This window comes from Protopterus annectens, chromosome 3.part0 (assembly GCF_019279795.1).
Source record: "Protopterus annectens isolate FY-2018-M chromosome 3.part0, PAN1.0, whole genome shotgun sequence".
Classification (NCBI taxonomy): Eukaryota; Metazoa; Chordata; order Ceratodontiformes; family Protopteridae; genus Protopterus; species Protopterus annectens.
In genome coordinates, this window is record NC_056731.1 from 52,307,729 (window position 1) to 52,332,563 (window position 24,835).

Genomic DNA, 24,835 nt, shown 5'->3' on the forward strand with positions numbered 1-24,835 from the left:
ACAATATATTGGGCTATCGCAGATGGATTACGTCATTAAACTCTGAAACAGCCTCTGCTCCTGAAGCTAGCATGGGAAATCACACCTCATGAGAGATGAAATCCATAGCAGGAAGCAGCAGTAGTGAAATTGGAGTGTAGTGAATCATTAAAATATATATCAACGTAGGCCAAGAAAAGCAATGAAAGTGAATCTGGCTGCAAGGATTGAAGACAAAAGTTTCTTTTTACTGCAGAGTAAATCAAAAGAGAGACAGACTATTTCTGAGTATAGTCACGAGGAATGCATTTTAAACTTTTTTATTTCAAGGGGATGCAAACTGAAAAGAAACTCGACTATTACAATAAGCTATCCAGATACATGGAGGACATGTACAAAGGTGCAGTGAGACAAAGAAATAACTCAAAAGGGCAACATGTAGATTATTCCCTGATGAGTGAGAAGCCAGTTCATGTTGGAAAAGGAAGACAACAAAAGCAGGTACACCCATAGCCGGCCTTAGGCATAGGCCAACTAGGCGGCCGCCTAGGGCGCTGCTCTAGCAGGGGCGCTTTTCCAGTATTTATTTGGTGTAGGTAGACCAGGATAGGGGCACCAGGTGGTGTGGTGTGGTGGGGCTGCCGTGGAGCCCTTTTTCCTAGGGCATCAGTTGACCGAAGGCCGCTATTAAATAAACTGATTCTATAACAACTGAAATGAATCCTAAAAGCAAACCTCTCAACTTCTTTTCTCAAGAATTCCAATCAAAACCTAAAAAAAAATAATGGGGAAACAATGCCCCAAAAATCAGGAACATTTTTAAAACATACTCTGATTCACAAAAAAAAATTGATAAACAATAAGTTTTATGTCACAATGCATTTTCTGAATAAAAAGTATTATGAATCTCTAACGTCTAGCAATACTGACTGACTATAAACTTTTTTGTGAGACAGGGCAAAAATATGAGGCAAAATCGTGATGTTTTGTGAAATCAGGGACTGCAGAGATGTATGGCTAAAACATAGTGAAACAGAGAAAAACAAAGTAATAGCATAACTCTATAGACAACATTTCTTGTATGTATTTTGACATGACATAGACTGTCCTGTCTATGTCACTTTTCATCTTCCTCCTTACATAATCAATATCTTGCTAGATAGAAAAACTCAATGACTTATTCATCTGGAGATGGGGATTTGTGTCACAGAGTAACAGAGTCAGGACTACACACTAATTAATAACCCAGGTATCAGACACTTGGCTCAGTAATGGTTACTTTCTTTACTGGCCTTTCCTCAACCTTATACTTTCAAGTGAACATTTTGTAGCGAAAGAGAATTCACAAAAATTTGGCAAGCTTAAGTTCAGTGCAGCTATTTGGTTCTTGACAGAAGGAGCAGTACGGGCCTACGCAGGGCTTTGAATCCTCATAGGTTTATGACTCAGAGACAGCAGTGTTTCTTTTCAGGCAGCCATTGATGGCAGGTTCAAAGTCAGCCATGACTAAACTCAACTGTGAATTAGGTTTAATTTCTCCCCACACAAGGACCTTACTGATCTGCCAGCTACTTGGAAAAGGTACGCAAAGATGACTGAAACAGAATACTACTTTTTGGACCAGTTTGACTCTCAGATTACTGAGGAATTTCACGTTTCTTTATTTCACTTTCCTATTTCTGTTCTATGGTACAGGATGTCATCCAATAATGCCACTGTTTGGCAATAATGGGAAATGATAACCACTGGTAACAAGCATCTAATGTTTGTTGTAACACTGTATTTCTGAAGTTCTCCTGAATATATCACCTACATTCAGTTCACGTTATCCCCTGCAGTACTACACTGGGGGCAAACAGCATGCATCTGGACGTTTTGAGTGTGTGTTGGGAGGGAGGGACAGTGACTCTTAAGACTTTCCATGATGTACTTTTGTAAACAGGTACACCTGGGTTACAAAACAAGTAGCATTATGTTATCCCTACATTCCCAAAAAGTTTTGTGTATGACAAACACTACAGCTTTCAGCGTCAGATAAAACCATACCTAGTTATAACATTGCACAAGTACAGAACAATACTGCAATTGTACAGCTGGCCCATTTCAGTGACATTTCATTGCATTGTGACAAAACATGGATGCATATAACACTGTGGTAGTGTGGCTCACATCTAAAGCTTCTTGCAGTTTCCTCTGCTACTCACTTGCTTATCCTCTGACTAGAAATGGATGCATAGATTAAGCCAAGAAAGCTGCACATCAAAGGAGCTGCAGCTCTGCAGAAGAAGTAAGCAGCTGTGCCACTGTAGTTCGTTAAAGTGCTGCAGCAATAATATGCAAGGCCGGCCGCACCCACCATATGCACAGCATGGCTCCATAACAGTGCTAGGGCACCACTTGTGTCTAAATATTAAAATCATTGTGCTCCACTACTGAAATCTGAACAAAGGTCTTAAGAGTCTAGCAGTGTGGCATCTTATCTATAATAATGGTTTGCTCATGTACCAGCTGACCATATGAAGATGGACTGATAACTGTCCTTCTTGTTACTCCTTCATCTTCTCCCTTACATATTAGGGGTAGGCCTTACTCCCGCTTACTTTAAAATTTCAGGTCAGTATCATGTCATTTGTGCTTTCGCCCTTCTGACTATTATTTTCCTTTTTCTACAAACTCACCCTGTAACCAGCCCATGGGCATTTTCAAAGACCATCACCATTTCCAAGAATACTTCATTTGGCCATCCCCTACTAGTTCCAGAGCTGTAACGTATAGCACACAATGACTATGCTTCTCATGGAAACAAGATGGCAGAATTGAGTATCATCCACCACTATGATACAGAGTGATGTAAGCAATGCTTTCTTGAATATTGAACACATCATGATATATCAGACCCTAGCCTCAGTGACCTGTGTTTAATGTCTACTTCCAAATTCACAAGGCCCAAGTTAATTACACAGCCAAACATTGCTAAGAATGCCAGCTGATTAAGTATCCAAACTTTTTTTATTTACTTTTAAGGAAAAAAATAAACAAATAAAAACTTTGTTAGGTCTGACAGAATCCCATCAACACATGCATGTGTATGTTATAATCTGTACTATACTCTATTTTGTAAAGATTGTATTCTATTTACTAACTGCTACAACAATGCATCTCAAAATGTATCCTTTCATCAGGATTGCTGCATTACTAGTAAAGTTGCTCCCCAATGCACATTGTACAATTTCAATGTGTGTGCCTAAGGAAGCTGCTGAGACACTTCGCTACACATCACATGTACTGATATTGATTGCTATTAGTGCCTTTTTTGTTACTTTTTATCATGTGCATTTAATACCTGAGAACTTTGCCCAGGATTTCCACCTGTTCGCATGATCTGATATAGCTCCTATGCAAACAGCATGACGCTGTCTCAACAGTAGACTGGTATACTTTAGTCCCTGTATACATTCCATATATCTCTACTACTTTAAAAATGGCTACTGTGTTCATCATTGCCTGCCAGATCATTACAAAACAAAGCACAACATGCTCCTTTAACATTTCAGCCATGATTATCAGCACACCATGTATTAGCTGACTGCTACATTTTCCTGTATCGTCTTCTATTAATAATGCTTTTAAGACAACTACTAGAGGCACTCAACATCCACCCAAATACCCTATTCATGGGAGACTAACTACCCATCCATGCAAAAAATACACTGCCTCTAACTCAAAGGCATAGCATTTCCTGGACTTTATCAACACGGACACCCTGGTAAGGCAGTGTTCACTCCAATCAGACGATCAAACATACTGGACCCAGTATTCATTAACATGGGAGAGCTTTGCACCCCTCCCATGTCACATCCTTATTGGTGACGTCAGACCACAAAGCTGTCTCCCTCAAAATAAAAACCATCCCAGAAAACTAAACCAGTAACAGGAACTATTCAAAAGCAAACTTCATCCTATTGAACAAGTCTGTCAAAATTCAAGGCTCCTACAAACTCCAAGAACACAGCTATCACAGCTACCTATGCAGAATTATTCACAGAAATCCTGTAGAAAAATGTAAATGTCTGCCATACCTACCACATGTAAGCCCAGATCTAATACCAAGCAAAAATGTTACTGGTGGAATCCTAAATTAACAGGGTATGTAACAACAGAAAAAAATCATGTTCAAAACCAAAATGAACAACTCTCATAGAGACAAAAGTTCTCTGATTCAACTGAACAAGAAACTAAGAGGCCTAACAAAGTCCAACAAGACCAATTACAAGGTCAGGATAGTTGCCCAGGCTAAGGACAATCACAAGCCTTTTTTCAGCTATGTTAGGAACCTTAAAGGTAACAAGAACTGGGGGTATATGGCACAACCTTCACTGACCATGGTGACGCAGTGAATCTTGTGGCTTATAACTGTAGCTCTAACTTTACTCCCCACTCCCCCACCACTACCCTCAGTGAAATCCCTTCTAGTATATCCCCACCCACCCCCACTGTTAATACGGAGCAGGTTCTGCCGGCACTCACTAAGGACAAAAACACTGCTTCAGTAGGCCCTGACAATATCCCCAGTTGTCTCCTAAATAGCCTAAAAACATGACCTAGAAGGACCACTAGAGGCACTCTTCAACTGCAGCCTCAAAACAGGTTATGTAAAAGGCAAATGGAGCGCCATAATGGTTATCTCTTTCCATAAGAGTGGACCATCAATGAACACTGGGAACTACAGACCCATCAGTCTGACAAATTGAATTTGCAAAGACATGGAATGAATTATCATGGAAATGATCAACAAGGATATTGGCAAACTACAGAAACTGTACCCATCCCAGCATGGCTTTGTGAAGTGAAGGCCTTGCCTACTCAGCCTGGTAGACTTCCTCTGGAGGGTCACTGATGCTATGGTTGAGGAGAAAATGCGCATACCACCCACCTTGACCTGGCTAAGTCATTCAATACAATAGCCCCCTCAGGTTTTGTTGACAAACTCTCAGAACCAGTCCTATATCCCTATATAACTTGCTAGATTACTTGCTGGCTCACAGATAAGAGCTGAGAAGTCAGGATTGGTGAGACCACCTCCAGAAGTAGACCGGTCGCCAGAGGAGTATCCCAGGGCTCCGTGTTTGGACTGCTCCTGCTTGGCATCCACTCCTCAGAAGTTATAGTTAATGTTGATGGCCTCTGGCTCACCATGTTCGCAGATGACTATAAATTGGAAATTATTAGAGTCCACCCACAACACCAGCATCTTAGAAGGTGGTCTACCACAAACAAATGACTGGTGCCAAAGTCATAGATTAAAACTCACTGCAAAGAAATGCACTGCAGTGCTCCCTGGGAACTCAACCACCCAAGCTAATTATTTCATTGACAAAACACTCCCAAGAACTGGCCTAGTAGTTAGCGATCTGGGAACATATGTAGACAGTAATATGACGTTCCACCAACATGTAGCCAATATATTAAGAAAATTAGTTTATGTCATGCAACTCATAAGTGAGGGCATGGCACCCGGGTCCAAGGGAGTTCTAGTATCAGTCTACTCAGCCCTTATCAGACCCGTCATTGAGTACACTGCCCCCCTAGGCATATAACCATGCACTTGCACATTGAGTACACTGCCCTCTTCAGCATGTACCTAACCAAACACTTGCAACAGTTGGAACACCCTCAAATGTTCCTCACCAGAAGAATCCAGGATATGAATACCCTGGACAAAAGCGAAGAATAAAACTTTTTGGGCAAAAGCAAAGAATAAAAGTTTTTGGACCAAAGTAAAGAATAAAACTTTTTACCGCTAAATTCAGCCTTTGGTCTTTGTTACCACAAGTTTCTGGAGGATTTTTGACTTTTTGTTTTCTCAGTCAATCCAGATTTGTTGCTTCCTGTCTTACCTTGTGCTGTCCCCTTCAGCTGTTCAGGCATTGATTTTCTCTGCTAATGTCAAACCATCAGGCTCATCCTTTTATCATTAATGACCTACTGTCCTGTGGCCACACTTCCCTCACTGCAACTTTTCATTTCAGTCCAAGGATTACCTGTACTGTACTTTGGTTCCATTATAGTGAGAAAAAGTATGCCTGTCTTGAAATAAATCACATCCCTTCATGTGAGTATACAGTTCCCAAGCAATCCAAATCAATTTTATTTGCAATAGTTCACCATACTGAGGGAAAAGATTTTATTTTTGCAAAGTCTCCTCTTTTATACTACTGACAGCATCTCTAATAAAATCACTGTGCTTAAAGCATTGCATCACTGTTTCTCATCTCCTTGTGGCCAAATGAAAGGCTTGCAATTCTGGACATGCTCCTGACTACATCAAATGTCCACACTAGAGCAGAAAGGTCTGGCTATCTTCACAATGCCATGGTTTTTAAGTGTTTTTCTATGGCCTGTATATGCATCCCAGCATATGAAGGTTTAAGTGTTGTATGCTGCAGTGCATTTGCTGCCATATCACTCCTAATATATTCGGGCTATTTTTAATTAAAAAAAGTCATGCATTCTATTAAACCACAGCCCAGAAAAAAACAATAGAATGCTGACACAGCGTGAATGTATTGAGATACATCCATTAAAGTCTAGGGATGTATCTCCATGCTAATCTCAACTTGATAACAATGATCATATAGGTTAGAAGAATCAGGGTAAGAAAAATGTAAAACTTTGAAGGATCTAGTAAAAAGCATGCTAACAATAACAAAAAGAGGTAGAAAAACAGTGTGGTACAAAAGGTATGAGATCCATTTTTAAACTATCCCACAGTCACTGCAATTCCCTTGGATGGCTCTAGCTTTCCTAAACAAACTTGTACACAAACCGGAAACATGGCAGCATGTTAAAATGAATATCAAAACACTGCAGATTCAAAACAAATGTGAAACCTTATGCAAGTAAGAAACTGATGACAGCAGAGTTCAGTTCAATCAGCATTTTTGGAATCAGTACTTCATCTTGGTTTCTGTAATGCACTGAATGCGCCCCCCCCCCCCCCCCCATCATCTGCTCAGTCTGGCATTTTGGCTTTACTTACATGCACTTTAAGATCAGCATACACCTTCCTTCCTGCTTTATCTTTAAAGATGTGAATGCCTTGCTACACCAGGTGGGATTGTTAAAGAAGCCTAAATGTTTCAATATCAACAAAAAAGAAGAATAAAAACTATCATATGCTGTACAATAATTTCAGCATTTTTATGCATTGATGCCAAACATATGCTTGCAGTGATCCTCTTATTCTTTCTGCAAAGGCATTTGTACTTGAAGTTTAAATGAGATCCATATTATTTCTGTTAAAGTTAAGACCTTCCACCAAACGTATTCTTGTACTCTTTTTAGTCAAAGGGTAAGACACAACAGCACAAGCACTGTTAGTTAGGGGGTGTCAGCTTCAGTGGTTCATTGTGTGTAATAGCAAAAATGTGTTTTTTACACACTGCTTCAAGAAATGATTAACATGTGGTTTCATTTTAAAGCAATAGGACCTCTGGGATGTACAGCTGCAACCAGCCACACTTTACTGAAGACAGATTTGCAGAAGGAATACAGTTAATCATTTTACAGCACTGTGCATCAGTTTTACTGTATTCCCCAGCATATGAAATGAGTGCCGATGGGTTCAGTACATCTGAGGATATTATAATCACATTACAATCAGAGACAGTCACTGGAAAGGCAGAAGGCAAGAATCAATGAGTGACACTGCTTCGCTCTTGTCTGCTGCTGTTTCAGTTTGCTATCAAGAATTCACCCCAAAGCACTATTATCATCATCGTTGTCATCATCATCATCATCACCATCATCATCATCATGGCTAAATCACAGACTGCAGCTTATACTCCGATATGGAGCAAACTGTGTGCCTTTCCATTAGTCAGGGTGTTAGCCCTAGGAAGGCACTTTATAAGAAGTACCCTATCTAGAAATTGACTATTATTAATGTCTGCACACTTTTCATTAGCTTGAAAGGGAAAAGTACTAAAGTACTGATCCAAAAGCTTTGGGTCATTTTTTATTAAACATTTTTACATATCAATTATGGAATTCCAAGACTACTTTATGATAATGCATCCGTAAACTCAGTAAAGTCAAGATATGTGCCTGTGTGTTTTTTAAAATAAAATATACCCTGTAAGTTTAATGAGAATATTATATTATTCTTACTACAAGTTTAGCGAGAATATAATATCACAAGATAACCATGCTGTTTCTAATGCCGTTCTTCCTTACTACATCACTATCTGAATAAAAGTAATGAGAAGGTAAGTCAAGTAAGCATGCTATGGCAGAATTTCAATTATTCACTCAACTGTGAACCAGTTAAGGGATGATCACTTGTGGTCATCTCTGAGAGTAGAAGAATCAAGTCATACTAAGAGGAAATGAAGGCTGATAGTAGTTTGCCAGAATCCTACTTGTAAGCCTTTTTCATATCACCAAAGGGGCATCGTACAGTTAGAAACATCATTTCGGTACAGTGTTTTTTTTCACTTTGGGTGTCTGAAGCATGCCCCTGAAAATGTTTGAGAGTCTGAAGTAAAGAGTTATCTAATATGAGTAGTTAAGAAATGATATCTAGTATGAATAGAAATAATTTTCCTTTGTCTCTTTTAGCAAACTGGAATTTTTAAATCTTATGAAGTGTTTACTTACACAAGTAGCTAGGATTTCTAGAACTGAATGACAAGTTCTAGACTGTAGCTACACACCCCCTCCAAAATAAAAACTCCATTCTGGATGACAGTGCTTGTTTCTGGAGAGCATACTTTTCAGTGCTTAAACAAATGTAACCAGCCATTCTGGAAAAACAGCATCATTTAACAAAATATACACAAAATAGTGGTAATCCTTTCAATGAAGTAACAATAAAGGGTTTAAGCCTGATCTTCTCTCATCAGCTGTTCATCTTTTCCCCTTATTTAACAGCTACACATGTTGAAAGCCAATTGATTGACAACTATAACTCCAATACATATCTGACTGTTCCCATTTCTCGAGGAAGGTGTGCTCTATTAACAGGTTCATATAAGTAGCAGGAGGTATGGGGAGCACACTCCCCAAATAGAGAGTGTGGAGGTGGAGAGTCTTGCCCTCTGCAAAAATGCTTACTTTTTATATATTGCATAGTGTCAAAGAATTCATGTACAAGTTGAGGCCATGCTGCCTTTGACTTGCTAGTATACTGATGTATGGAAATTGTAAACAATGTAATATATATCAGGTTGACTTCAAAAGTATGCTGTCAATAGAAAGCAACATAGCCTACAGAATTAAGGTTTTAATAAAATAAAACCATTTGAATGATGCCTGGACATATTTTTATTTAATTTTACCAAAAGAACTGTCTCCAGCAAAGATTCAAACACAAACAGATAAATGTGCTTTCACTTTCAGTAGTCTGTACACCTGCCTTCAAAAAGAGAACACATCTATTTTGTTTTCAACAGATCGAATGGCAGCAACTATTCTGACTTTTAAAGAATGTTTCTCACACTAAACAGCCGTCTTATATCCACTGTTTATGAAAGCTGAGTATACAATGACTTCTCAGACTAGCACTGTGAAATGGCTGTAAAAGACTACATTTACTATTTATGTACAAGTTCATACCTCAATCAACTTTTTGGAAGGTATCACACTTGAACCCTCAGGTATGCATTGCAGCACAGCCGTTACTTCTTCCTTAAAGACTTATACAAAGCACCACACCAAACATGGTAGGGTCACACTGCCATGATCAGTACAAGAATCCTTCATAACAGGATCTTTCCAGTAACAGTGAGGATAATATTTTAGTAGAGAAATACATACATTGTATCTAAAACAGTTTTACATTTTCTAATAACATTTTCTGGGTAATATATTTGGATAGTCAGTTATAAAATGGACTTCTGTTGTGCTTTTTGACAAAACAAAACAGCAGTGAGAAGAATAAAATTCAAGTTTGTTGCGACCTCCAGCTAATAAACATTTTATGCTGTCAAATTCAAATGAGCGAAAACACACAACATCTTTTCAGTGCTAACATAATAAAATGACAGTACTAGTGGTTACACCAAGTGCTGTGCCATTACTTCTTTCAAAAATACCAGAAAACATATTTTAGTTCCTTGTGAAAGGTGAGCCTCATTTGACTACAGAGAAGTCACACAACCTGTCTACAAAAAAAGAGGCATTGATAATTTTTTTTTAATGAACAGCATTTCAGCTTTTAAAAACAGACTCTTGCATACTCCTGAATAACCACTTTCGGACTGATATACATTTAGTTCCTGACAGTGATCAAGGAAAAGAAATTTCAGACCCATTGCCAAACGTCAACAATAACCACTCTTTGAGTGGGTACACTTTAGGGTATTTTGCACTCTTTGGCCCCACTGCCTGTAGATCATCAGCAACCTCTTAGACAATTGTCTCATTGGTTCCCCATGAGAAAAGCTAGGGTCAGGTAGGAAGGAGCCATCATTTAGACAGCCATTATTTATTTTACTGTTATTAGATGAAAGAAACTCTGCCTATACTAATGCATTTTGACTTTTTCTCCATTTACTTGAATGTGTATTCACAAACACCCACACCACCAAGCTCGCTCACACACACACACACACACACACACACACACACACACACACACACACACACACACACACACACCCTTTACCTAAATTACCAATCCATCAACCCATTGTTTCTATGACAGTTTATTTTCCACCTAGCAATGCATTTTTTCATAATTCACCTCCAAAATTTGTTCAGTCTCTAATGATCCATTAAAGCATCTGTAACTCTTATAGTAAACGTCTACAACTTCAGTGATAAAGAACATTTAAACAAGGCCATAATAATTCATCTGAGTCCACAACTTCCAATACTGAAGTATTACTAATATTCTGTAAAGCAGTCATAATATCAAGGGTCATAATAGCAACTAACATTTCCCCCTGAATATTGACATACTATATAGGCAGTTCAGTTATCATACTGGATTCTTTAATAGTGATTCATTATTCCCACTTTCTTGGAAATATTTACATTTACAAAAGTATTTTTACCCAATTATACTTCAACTTTGAAGAGAATACTTCTCTTGTGTTTCCTGAACATAAGAAATGCATGTTCATATTTCACTTCATTTATAGTGTGAGTTCATAGTTCACATTGTAGCTAAGTGTGCTCACTTACAACATGTTAAGTTATAAATGAAGTTTGGCAACAAACTAAGTTGTCGTCCCGGGACATCTTCATGGGGGGGGGGGGGTAGGTTAATATTAAGGGGAGTTAAGTGGGTTGGGGAGGTGTAAGGGTTAATTGGAGGCAGGGATGGTTGGGAGGAAGTGAGATAGTGATGGGGAGGGGCTTAAGAGGTTTCGTCTAGTGTAGTTGGGTTAAGCAGTCACATTTTGGCGTGAACTTGCTATGCTGCAGGTTCATGTCCTGTCGACCTGTGTGTTCTTTGGTCGGGTGGGCCTTGGTTTGGTGGTGGACTTGTGGAGGTGAGTGTCTAGGGTATGGTGTATGGTTATGTGTATGCTGGTTAAAGGTAATTTTTTATTTTTTTTTATTTTGGGGGGGGTTTCAGGCTGGGGAGGATGCAGGCTTTGGGCAAGTTGGATGTTTTTTTTGATTGGTTTGCTGGGAGTCATGTTGGGTGTCTTGAGGAGGTGCTACTGTTTTCCGCTTGGTTTGTTTAGGCATTGTGGTCAGTGGATTGGCAGCGACTTTCAGCTGCATGATGGTGGTGTTGTCATGTCGGTGTATTGTGTTGTAGAGCTGGCTCCTCTCTCGCTGTGGTCGTTGTGGGGTGAGGGCTTTGGGGGTGGTGGGTTGGGTTGCATGCCTGCTGGATTAGGTAGGGTTGTGGTTGTTGGTGAGTTTTGGTGGTATGCTGCCTCTTTGGTTCTTGTGGACAGTGTCACTCTTGCCACGGTGGAAGTTTGGAGGATTGTCGTCCGCTGCAACCGTTGGCGTTGGTGGGCTGTGACTCATCTCCTGTTCATTGTATGGTTATTTTTTGGCTCGTTAGTGGTGGCAGTTTGTTGTTTCAGTCAGATACAGGATTCACTGGTGAGGTCAGTTTGCCATGCTCGTTTTGAGGTATTTTCCTGCGTGGAGGCTACGAATGGTCTTTCATGGGATGTGGGTGGGTTGGAGTGATGGGGGTTGCCACGCATGCATGGTGACGGTTGGAGAATTGTAGCCGAGTGTGGCCGACCCATGGTTTTCAAATGGAGGTTTCGGATGAATTGTTTGATTCGACTATTGGCTTCGCCATGGGAAGCTTTGGGGAGGGGGGCATTGACAGGTGATTCTTGCTTGTGTTGCTTCATCATAGCAGGAGCATGGGCTATGTATTGTGTGTGGACATGCTGTGGAGGTTGCTGCAATGCAGGTCAGTTGGCCACGTGCTGACACAGGCACTGTCGTTGTGCTACAGTTGGGTGATTCATTTCCGCACCCCCCCCCCTTGGTTCTTAACCAAGTGTACTCACTCTGACATTGATCTGTTGCTGTGTTATTTTGTGGGACACTGAATGGTTCCTCTATTTTACAGGTTGATTGCCTGCTTGTTTTGGATGCAGCTTCATGTGTGCATGGTATTTTGTTAATCAGCGAATACCTTGCACCCAGGTTCTTGATTGGACGTGGCATGGGAGGTGGGTTTTGGTGGTGTGATTGTTCCGTGGTGCTTCGTGTTGCATTTTGATGGGTGTCGGGAGTGTTTTGGACTGGGCACTCATGTTTCAGGCCAGCTGCCAGTGAGTTTTTCGGCGGTTGTTGATCGCTGATTTTGGTCCACGGTCTGGAGTGGTCATTGGGTCAGGGCATGCTTCTCGGCAACATGGGTGGCTTCTTTATGACTTCTTCTGAGGTCTGGGAGCATGCATGGAGGTAGGGTGTTTGGATCTAGCACTACTTTTGCTGGCTGTCACATTGTTGAGAGGTGGTGCGGCTGCTCGGTGCTCGGGGTCTGGGGCCTGCTAGTGGTGGCAGATTTTGTGTATCTGTGGAGTCACTTGTGGGTCTGTGGTGGTGCCTTGCCTCTGGGCTCTCTCAGATTTTCAGGGATGTCTTTGATTTTGATTCAGATTTTGTTTTTTCCCTCTTGATCCTTGCTACAACTGGCTTTTGGTGGCTGGCGAATTCTGCGGGAAAGGTGGTGAATTGCACTGAATGAATGGGTTGGAGACTGCTCTTGCTTCGGTGGGTGTGTATTGATGCATATGCTCTGATTCTGTCCATCTCTCGGGTTGGTGGCACTAACATTTTGGGGGTGTCCCTGAGTTTGCATTTGTCCCTGATTCTTTTCTGTTCTCTGACCATCACACTGATTTGTTCAGATGTTTTGAGTTATAAAAAAAAAAAAAAAAAAAAAATTGTAAAGCTATTTGTGTTAAAAGTGCATCAACAGTAGGTCCTGCTGGATGTATACATGTATATTAGGCTGTATTTTTGTAACTGATCAAACTTGTATGTTTATTTATTGATTTATTTTACAGTTTGTTTACCAAGATAGTCTATTGGGCCAAGAAGAACCTGTTTTTAATGGGGGGAGATGTGGCAGCATGGCTGAGGCGATGGCTGTGTTCTTAAGCGTCGATGAGTGCATTGCCGAGTGTATCCATTATTGCTTGTCAGTTGCTTCTTGTTTTGTGGTCGTTAGTGGTGGCATGGAGGTATGTGGGGATGGAATGTTTCCCCAAGGTGGGTGAGTCCTTTGAGGGCTGTGGTAGTGCAAGGGGGGTCTGCAAAAAATTTTAACCATCCTATGACCTTTCCAGCTGAAGTTGTTAGCAAGCCGTTAGTATGTGTTACTCATTTTCCTATTTGTTCCACAATTCAAATGCGAGTGTTCCTCATTTTGGAAATGGAAGGTTGAGAGCTGGGCACTGGGCAGTGAAATACATCTGAGTTCCGGACTTCAAATTTTTCAGAGAGGTTATGTTAAAGCAAATCTGGTTGTGTTGGCAATTTATAAGCCATAAGGGTAGTGCTTGATACATTTGGTGGAAAGGGAGGTTACGAAATTTTATGTCAGTTGGGTCCAATGTAGTTTTGTTAAACTGGACCATTTCTCCCTAGGTCACTGCTGTAAATAAATGGATTTGTTCAGTTTGACATTTCCAGTAAACAAAATAAAATCAGTTAAGAATTCAATTATTCACTCCTTCAGTCCATGGTTTCACTGATAACTCTAGCATTTAAATATAATTTAGAAACTTTTCAGGATATTTTATAATGTATAAGTTAGTATATTAGTACATTCTGATTCTGACTTGTCTTTGACAGACATTAACAGTTATACCACCTTATTCGTAGGATATTGAATGTGCTGAAAATGTTATTAGCTATATTAAAAAAAAAATGGCAAATAATATTTTGAGACTACAAATAATAAAATCTATATATTTTCCAGTCAGACTGAGAGGTTTTTGGGGGGGTGGGGGGCTGAAGGCACTGGGGCTGCAGAACTTTGTATAGGTTAAAAAAATAAAAACAGAAATGTAAGCTTGGATTCGGTGTGCATAGGTTGAGTTTTCCATCTCTTCAGTCGGAGTCCTGTGATGGAGTTGGACGTCTAGGAGTGTACATGTGGGATTGGAGTGGGTCCAACATTTCAGTGGTATCAATGTTGTTGTTGGGGGGCATAAAGTGAATGTTTATGGGGGAATGAGAATCTAAATTAAAAAAAAAAAAAAAAAAGCTAAATAAGTGGCTCCTAGCTGTTCATATCTATGTTGGTTAGTGTGCCTCGTTTGGAGATGGAAGGTTAAGAGCTAGGTAGATGGCTTTACAATATAATTTAGCTTGGCTTATACAAGGGTTAAAGGAGGTAGTCGGGAATAGCAAGGTTACCTGGTTGTGGATATTGATTGGTCCCTTCATGTGTAGGTTAACATACTGCACTGGTAGTTCAATTTATCTTGAGTATCTGATAAGGTCATTGGAAGCATAGCTTCACTTATGGCTGCTTTGTCATAGATGTGAGTGGTGGTGGTACATTCCTTTCTGGGTTGGCAGGATAGGTTGTCTTGGAAGTTGTTTTAGAATGTGTGTCATGTATTCACATATCTTTTCTTTCTTGCATATGGGGTCTTGGAATGCTGCGGCTATAATTTAGAATAGGTGGGTATAAGGTGGAGCCTTCTCTTTACATATTAGAGGATTTACTTTTCTCCTTTTCTTTGTAGATGGTGGAGTGCTGAGTACCATTTGTGGCGATACACAGTGAATTCACAGATAATGGAAGCGGTGGTGAACAAGGAGTGTACACATGGAGAGCACACGTGGGCAACCGTTACGGACAGAAATTGCTAAAGTGCCGAAGGCATCATGCGGTGGATTGAAAGATGGGGTCTTGGAACACGGTGGCTGTAGTTTGGAATAGGTGGGTATAAGATGGAGCCTTCTCCTTACATATTAGAGGATTTACTTTGTCCTTTTCTTTATAGACGATGGTGTGACGAGTTCTAGTGGTGAGCTACAGAGCGTTCCCAGATGATCATGCTTTGGTGTCGAACAAGCGGTGGAGTCATTGGACAACACTGAGGTGGCAGATGGGATGTGCAGATTGGATTTTACTTGATGGGCTAAAGGAACGTGGACTCGACAGGCAAGACTGAAGGCTCAGGAATGTGACTGCTGATGGAGGGGATGAAAGAAGTTCGGTTTTCCAGCAGTGCAGCTGAATATGTAGTCACAAGTTAATGTCTTGTTTGCTTGAAATTGTTGGGGAGTATCAGAATTGAATTTAACATTGTATGTTAGCTGGGGTCTTCCTTGCTAGGGGTCAGGTAGCTTTGGTGGTTGGGGTTGAGTATTCTTGCTCCAGTGGCAGGTGATGCTTTGGTAAGCATTAGATAATTGCCAGGGGCTGGTAATGTCCGGGTAATTATTATACACCAAATGATGTTTGGTTTGACCCTTCCCTTTATGGGAAGTGGACTGAACAATTTGGGGTAGAAGGAAGGGGGAACAGCCTGGTCAAGCTAGTTGGCAGAGAAGAGGGATAGGCTTGCCCTCTTCTGTTCCCCCTCTGATGTCTGGATGTTCACTTCAAGGATCTGGGGAAAGGAAATGAATAGTTGGAGGAAGCTTGCTGAATAGATAAGCAAGCTGAGGTAAGGATGGTGTTTATTTGGTGGATGGTAATTTAATGGATGGTGTATGAAGTGAGTTGGGACACTGCTTCATATGTAAAGTAAGTCAGCAGAGGTATGGACCCTGCTTGTTGGGCAGGGGGAGTAGGTACACTGCCCTGATTAACATTACAATGAATGGCGTATGAAGTGAGATGGGACACTGCTTCATAAGTAAAGCGAGTAGAGGTATGGACGCTGCTTACTGGGGCAGAGTGAGTAGGTACGCTGCCCTGATTAACATTACAAGGATGTTATGTTGTATTTAGTATAAATTATATCATGAACAGTTGTAATTAATAAAGTTGGTGATCAAAGCTATGTTATGGAAATCTAATAAAGGTCGTCAAATGTCATTTGGTGTGATGTGTGTTATTGAAGGGGACCGGGACAAATTAAATGCATTAAAGATCTTCTTTCTTCTTTTTCTGCTGTTCATTAGTCTTAATCCAATAAACCCTTGAAGGTAAACCTAAAACAACTAAAATTAAAAGGGTAAAGTGAAGAGATTGTGTCCTTTAATACAGAAAAAAAAACAAGGGAAACAAACAAAGGAAAATCTCAGGCTTTATTGTGGTTACATTGAGTAGACCCTTCCTCATACAAAAACACCTTTGAGGTAGTTAACCTGGTACTGTTCTTTCACAGAAATGAATATTCTTCCAGACCATAATGGTTGTGGGGAAAATAAAGCTAGACTTTACAGTCTTCATTTATAAAAATCATTTTAACTGGGTAAATATCCTTTATCCACATCAAAGTGCTAAATTGGAAGCATTAAAACAGCATTTCCCATTACCATAAGTTCTTTACCTTGAGGACACAGATACTTCTCTGTAAAAGGTCTGATTACACCACATGTAACAGACTCTTTCATTCTATTGCCTTATTACTTACTACTTTGTTTACTTTTAGTACCACTTTAGGTTGAGCAATACCTTAAGATCATAGGATTTACAAGGCAGTTCAGCTACAAGGTCATTTGTGCCTTGCCAGTACCCACCATTAGGCCGTGCCTCCCTTTTTAAAGAGGGTCAGCCCAGTTATACCAAGGGTGAATTTATGTATGCCTATCCAGTTGACCAGCTCTTTTATAAAAATAAGGCAGTGTGTTACACAGCTTAACTTAGAAGTGAAGTTGGTTCCACAGGAAATGTAAGTGCTACATGACAAATCTACTCCCCCATCTTATTTATTTACTTTCTGGAGTAGATTTACATCTGTGGTCCTAATGTAGGTGGGACTGTTTCACTTTTTGATGGTATAAGAATTCTTGAACTCCTGGATCCATTACAGCCCTATAAGCAAGGTAAATATTGCCCTAAGAAAGCCGCATGATACTCAGTATAGAGATATAGGCCCCAGTCTCTCTTGGTAACTCAGTTCTTTAAAGTCCTTGATCTTTTCTAGTTAAGAACCTCTGGGCTCCAGCTACAGTTATGAAGATGGTTAAACACTGGTTAAGGGATAAAACTGAAAAGTGCAGTAAACAGGTTGACTAAGAATGACTGTAGGGTACCCAATAGATGGCTTCACAGATCCCTTATGCAGCCATTTCTTTTTAATACTTTCATAAGTCATACCACAGTACAGTTTGTACAAAAGCCAGGCCTCATTGAAAACAACATGAACATCAGCTGAAGTGCTGTATGACATGGATGAATGAGGAAATACTTATACAAATATGTCTACTAGTTAAAATTTGATAAATAATGATCATAAAAGTATAACAATGGGCCAGTCGAAGCACAGAAGAACCGAACCATACAAAGTGCAAAACATCCTGTATTTGGCACACACCAGAATATATGGAGAGTTAGCTGAGGGTGATGCTAAACAGCATTTAACTGTCTGTTCTCCATCTTTAGGACAGAGTTGGGTCAGCAACTGACCTACCTTTGGTTTACATCTTACAAATGGTGTTAGTTCGCCCCAAACTTAAACGCCACTAAAGACTAGACTGAATAAGCAGATAAAAAAATGGGGAAAAACAGTACTGCTGGGAGCCAGAAGAATGAAACTCTGGGCATGCTCTAAACTGGCATTAAACTAAACAAGGCTCATAACACTGCTAAAGTGCAAAACATCCTGTATTTGGCACACACCAGAATATATGGAGAGTTAGCTGAGGGTGATGCTAAACAGCATTTAACTGTCTGTTCTCCATCTTTAGGACAGAGTTGGGTCAGCAACTGACCTACCTTTGGTTTACATCTTACAAATGGTGTTAGTTCGCCCCAAACTTAAACGCCACTAAAGACTAGACTGAATAAGCAGATAAAAAAATGGGGGAAAAAAAGTACTGCTGGGAGCCAGAAGAATGAAACTCTGGGCATGCTCTAAACTGGCATTAAACTAAACAAGGCTCATAACACTGCTGGGTAATGGGGATAACAAGAAGGGATAGTGCATCTCCTTTCCTAATTGGTTGATGACTATGATAAAGGCATGCAGGGATTCTGGTCTCATGACAGTAGACATCTGAGTGCATGCAGACTAAAAAAAAAAAGAGAGAGATAAGCAATTGTACATTTAAGGAACAGAAATTCTAATAAAATATTAGTTTCTGAAGAACATAAATGCATAATTGATCACTTTATTTTTATCTATTTGTTGACTGGAGTGCACCTGAGTTTTTTAACGTTATTGAAAAATAGTTTTCTGTTGCTATGTTTGCTTTCAGGGGAAAGGTTATACACAGACAAACACACACACAATTCAAGGGTTTCTTTCCACTGTGCCACTTTACTAAATATTGTTAATTCCACATGCTTGCCATTCAGAGGTAAGGGCTGCTGCCTGCCCAGTACAAATTTCACACAAACACGCTTTATGTCGATTATCTGAAAAAGTGGGGAATCGGGCACTGATTTACTTATTTCAGATCAATTTGCTTCTGAAACAGGGACGATGGAAATTTACTGAATTTGATTTTGCTCTGTGACTAAACAATTGCACTAAAATCTGCTCTTCTCTGGTCAGTGAACATACTAAATTTTGAAAGCAGGACAGTTTCACAATTGTAGAACACACTTGCTGAACAAACCAGCTAAGTTGATTGAGCTGTCTTTTTCATCTTTTTACATAGGTTCGTTTAGACATGTGCTCCATTTTTTATAACCACTTAGGTCCACTGACTATTCCTTTAAGTCTTGCATCTCAGCTTAGTAATAATGCTGTGTCTGTGATGGGTCGCACTCCAGACTTCCTCAAAGTCAACAGTATCTAAGTTATTTCTATCCCCCCACAGCAAGAAACCTACCATGAGCATTAATTACCACAGAAATGTCTTCCACCTTGTTTCTTAGTATAACATACAAGCGTGTCAAAGGACCTAAGCAATGAGCAGCACTTAATTTGATAGACACTCACCAGGTAGGAATATATCATAGTTAGGTTTATTCAGTTCTGGGCATGCAACTTGTGCTCTAGAAAAACTGGAGCAACTGAAATTCAGAAAGATGTCTCAATACCCAGACATGGAGGGCACAATCAGCTTTGTGCGCATTTATGAGAGGTATGGTATGCCAAGAAAGAAGTTCATTCTTTGTGCCCTCTCACTTTACATATGACCACATCATACCAAAGAATCATGAACTGACATGCCTTACAGCAGTACAAGTCTAGACATTAATTTGAAGTACAGCATGACACCTCTGTTCTTGTACTTATTTAGGCTCATCAGTATCTGGCATAAGTTCATAGGTAAGTACTAGGCTAGTGAGTCTAAGAGGTTTATAGTTACCAGAGTCAATATTTGGGTCACCCTTGTGTAATGGCATCATAACAGCTGTTTTTACAGCTTCAGGAATGTAACTAGTGTAGATGTTTAGACTAAAAATGGTAAGTAGGGGCTATACCTGGTTGTAATAGTCAGGCAACCTGGTAAAATTTTCAGGAACCATGTATAAGGGTAATCTTAGCTCTTGAAAGGGCCATGAGGACTTTTTATTAGTAATTAAAGGGGGTGGCTGGGATTGTGAAATCTGTGGAACAACAATAAATGTATGTGGAGTAAAATTTGAACTAAATTTGTCATCTAGGATATTAGCTATTTCCTTTAAGTCTATGTGTACAGTATTACTTTGGACTAGTTCTGAACATCGCTGGGTGTTTATTAACTTCTGTCATAGTTAAAGAAAGATCTGTAATTATTTTTGGTTTTAGTTGCTATTGTAAGGTCATAGTCAGCTTTAAACTTCAAAATAATTCCATTAAACCCTTTACTAATTTACTTAAGAGTGCTCTTAAGGTAGGTGGAATGAGTTGTCTAACAAACATGAAGCATTTTGTTGTCATGATGATGAAATTTTAAAGAATGCCTAGTGTAAAAGTCTCAGCTCTCAGGCCACACCTCCAGCTAACAACTTTACACGGTGGTGGTGCTGCAGTAGCGTTGTCGCCTCATAGTAAGATGTTGTCCTGTTTGATTCTCAGCTAAAGCATCTTCTGTGTGGAGACATGCGTGAATGGGCGTAGCTTCGTTGAAGGTTGTGCATCAGAGCTGGCAACTCGGCACGTAAAAATCTACTGCCAATCATTAGCGGACCGGAGTTCCGCTGTGCCGAACCCTAACTGGGAAAAGCCGAAAGACACAACAACATAAACAGAAAAGTAAGATTACAGCTTACTAGTGTCTGCTAAAAAGTGGCAAAATAAATATGTTACATTTCATTTTGGAAAACAGATGATTTTGGAAAAAAAATAACTTTCTGACAGTGCTTCACTTCACTTTTAAAAGTTTGTTAGTTTAAGTATCGCCATTGCCTTCCAGAACAATCTTTTTTAAAGTGTAACATCTTAAAAGTAGAAATTAATTTATAAGAGGAAAAAAGTATTACAGGAACATTTACCATACTTTGTTTTGTCATGGATTCTTTTATAACTGGAAAACAGTCAAACAGAAGAATGTAATTATAATAAAACAGGATATATTTAGTTATTTGTAACATATGGCTATGTTTTAACCAGATTTTTCATGGTTTTCAGTGTATGCATTTAAATTTAATTTTCTAAAATGTCATGAACTTTCTGAAAGAAGGGACTGATAGAATTTAATCTTTCCTTCCTTTACTTTGTAAGCAGACTGAAACTGTTACTACCCTGAAGCTCACACCTAAAATATACTGAATAGATGGCAGGAAATTATGCATGGAATGAATCTTTCACTGCTGGAAGCAAAACGTGCTACTCATGTGACCCCTTATTGTCTGGTGGTTAACCTGTGTTTTATGTGTAATGCCAAAGGACGAAGCAAAGTTGAAAACCCAGCACACCTTCATTCAAAATCAAAACCTATTATTTGCATACTGTGTGGCCCTGAACAAATTTACAATTTTCTGCACTCCCAGAATACATCAGTAAATAAGTTCAGGGTGCCATTTTAAGCAGTATCAAAAATCAATGGTATAAAATAGGAGGAAGCATTCTTAAACCTCTATACATAGAAATTAGCAGCTATGGTGAAAACATCATTGAGAATTGCAGGTATGACATTCAGATATGATGTTTTGCTGCCATGTAGGATAGGTAGCTAAAAGATCCATATGCCTACAAGACAGCAGTTATCAGCAGGACTCTTAACAGACAGATATTTTGTTTTGTTATTGTTTGTTATTTTACTATGCACTGGGCAAGCAGTTTTACAGGACAGCTCTATGAAAAATAAAGTAAATAAACAGCAAAAGTGTCTTCAGTTTTTAGAAAAAAAATCAGCATCTGTCTAACTGTTTGCACATTTCTATAAAGTAGCACATACCAAGCCCCCAAAGAAAAAAAATGGTCCTCATAAATGCACTGCTTTACTTAATTACAGGAAGAAACTAAAAGGTAAACAAATGGAACTTTAGCATGTCAATGACAAATGAAGTGATCACCCAGCCAAAAGATAAAGTTAATGTAGTGAAAATATTTCCTTTTATTATTCTTTTTTTCTTGACACCCTTGTTCACCATACTCATGACCATCTGACCCACTGCTACTGATTGCACTTCTTCTTTCCCCCAGGAAGACACCTGTCCATGGTCCAGCTATCGTCCAAGCAGTCACCATGGCTTTCTTCTGTTATAGTCCAAATGCAACACTTCAGTGCCTGACATGCATGACTAGGAGGAGAGAGCCTACTATGCCTGAAGTACAAGCATTCTTCTACATACATGTAGTAATTACTGAGGCACAGGCACTCTTTTGGGATATGGCATCAGCCCTCCAATGAATGCCACCAATACAGCAGACTAGACTGACTCAATCCTCCTAGGATGGCCAATGCAATATCAAGCATTCATGCCCAGTCTCCCTAGGTGATTTTTCCAATACCTACATCATGAATCAATCTTGTGGCAAATAAGCTGCCATCTTAGTTTTATTTGTTTGCTTCAAAGATCTGGCAGCCTGCAGAAAAAATAATATACAAGCTTCACAATAAGCAAAGATAAATGTGAAACTGGTATAGATGCAAAGGGGAACATCTGTTAAAAAAAAAAAATATATATATATATATATAGATATATATATATATATATATACACACACACACACACACACACACACACACACACACACACACACACACACACACACACACACACACACACACACACACACAGATGTAACTGCAGTAAAAAAAAAAAAAAAAATGAAAAGTCAAGCTTCATGCCAGACAACACACCTTATGGTTTTCTTATACAGAATCTGGGAAAACATAACCAGATTGTCCTACCTATCATGAAGAAAAGTGTTAGTACATGGACCTGTACTCTGATATATGGTGTCAGTTTACAGTGGTAACAATTTATAAAGACAGGGTGATGTCCAACTTAAACAATTTTAAACCCATCACTTGGAAGGACTAGCAAAGCATACTTATCATGGCCTTGCTGAAGTACAAGACACTATTCCCCTTAAGAGAATTATTGAAAAATTAAATGCACTAAAATCTAATCCAATGTTTAAAACAATGGCTGGGCAACAGGTTGCATGCAAGTCAAGGTGGTCACCTGTCCATATCAATGAGGGTTTCAGTGCTGCCCACAAGACTCTCTACTGGGACTATTTTTTAGACTATTCATCTCAGACATAAAACCGTGAAATGTCCTGATGATTATAAACTGACAAAATAATTAGGTCAGTAAAATATGGTGAAGTTCTGCAGGATGTTCTATAAAGAGGTATACAGAAGGTGTAATCATGAACTCATCTGAGCACGGCTCATTTCTTCCATGAATAAAAATAAGAATGGATATATTTCTTTACAATGATTTTAGCTCAAATGAACCCTCCAATGAAACATCTTTCAGTAGCTGTATTTCTAAGTCATCATCATTATACATCTGAAATGGTTTACATTTTTCTCTCACTGGCAACTGCAGCATTACCCAAATAATCTCTAATTTTATTAAGATGAATATCAGATTTTCAATGTATAGGTCATGTAACTTCCTCTTTGGTCGATGAGGGAATTTCTACAAAGACTTTCTGAATATGCTATACAAGATCTCATACTCTGTTTCTACCTGAACTACTTTATTACAGACATAACATTTATAATATCAATAAAATTATTTTTCTAACACAGCATAAGTGCAACTGTAAATGCTCTTGGCCCACATGTGACTGGTCTACTCTCATATAAGATCATAGCTCTTATACCATTCTGACTGGCAATTACTTTCACCATAGCTAGACTACTCCGACTACAATATTTTCTCACTGGAGCATACACTTTTCCTGTTCATATTTACTTTCCCAGACTACATCTTGCCCTAGCGACCTTCTCAGAGGTAGAAATATCTCCGTCAATATGTGAAACATCAGCAACAGCAATATACTACATCATTCCAAGAAACCTCAGCAAAATCTCTTTGCCTACTTGCCCTGGTATTTGCACAAAAGCTCAGATATTTTTTTTACTGTAATCATATTTTAGAACCCCTGATACCAAACTATCAACCATATATTTCATACTTATTCTCATGTTATATTTGTTCAAAATTTGAAACTATGGTGTATTATTCTTTTCAATAGCTTTACCCATCCTGTGTCAATGCATTCTTTTGTCTGACTCCATACTAATAGATTATCAGTTATAATCTAAGCCTTCAACAGCCTGAGCAACAGTTCTTCAAACACCTCTCCCGGTGCTGGATCATCAAATGGTGGTGTAAGGAATCTGTGCCTTCAAAACTGTGCATTAAATGTATATAATCTGGATCGTGCTTTGTCGAGTCACATCTGCCAAAAACCTTGATTTGCATCTCCTAACAAGTATATATAAAATATATATATATATATATATATATATATATATATGTTCACTTTATAATCTTGAAATACTGAAATCACAAATTTCAGTATTTCAAAACCATAAAGTCGAAGTTCCTAAATCCCCAAACTACAAAATCATGAACAGAAACACACCATATACCACACAACACATACATCATCCAACCCACACCACAACAAACAAAACACACACAAACACAAAAATACAAACAAGCCTACACTACATATAAGCAGGGGTGCAAGTCCCCCGGCACCCCCCATGTGGGGGGCTGCACACCCCACACCCCAATACTTATATATACTAACTCCAAGATTGCACAAACAGACACAGAAAGGAAACTCACACCCACACATTCTTCAGTCCCTCGCACACACACAAACATCACACATATAGAAACATCAACACATCCAACACTTACACACCCATACTTTCG

At 39.3% G+C, this 24,835-nt stretch overlaps 1 protein-coding gene across 5 annotated transcripts in view; it reads right to left on the reverse strand.

Moving 5' to 3' along the window:
• Window positions 1-24,835, reverse strand: part of FHOD3 (formin homology 2 domain containing 3) — a 3,141,544-nt gene that overhangs the window by 508,589 nt on the left and 2,608,120 nt on the right. The gene's annotated exons all lie outside the window — the stretch shown is intronic.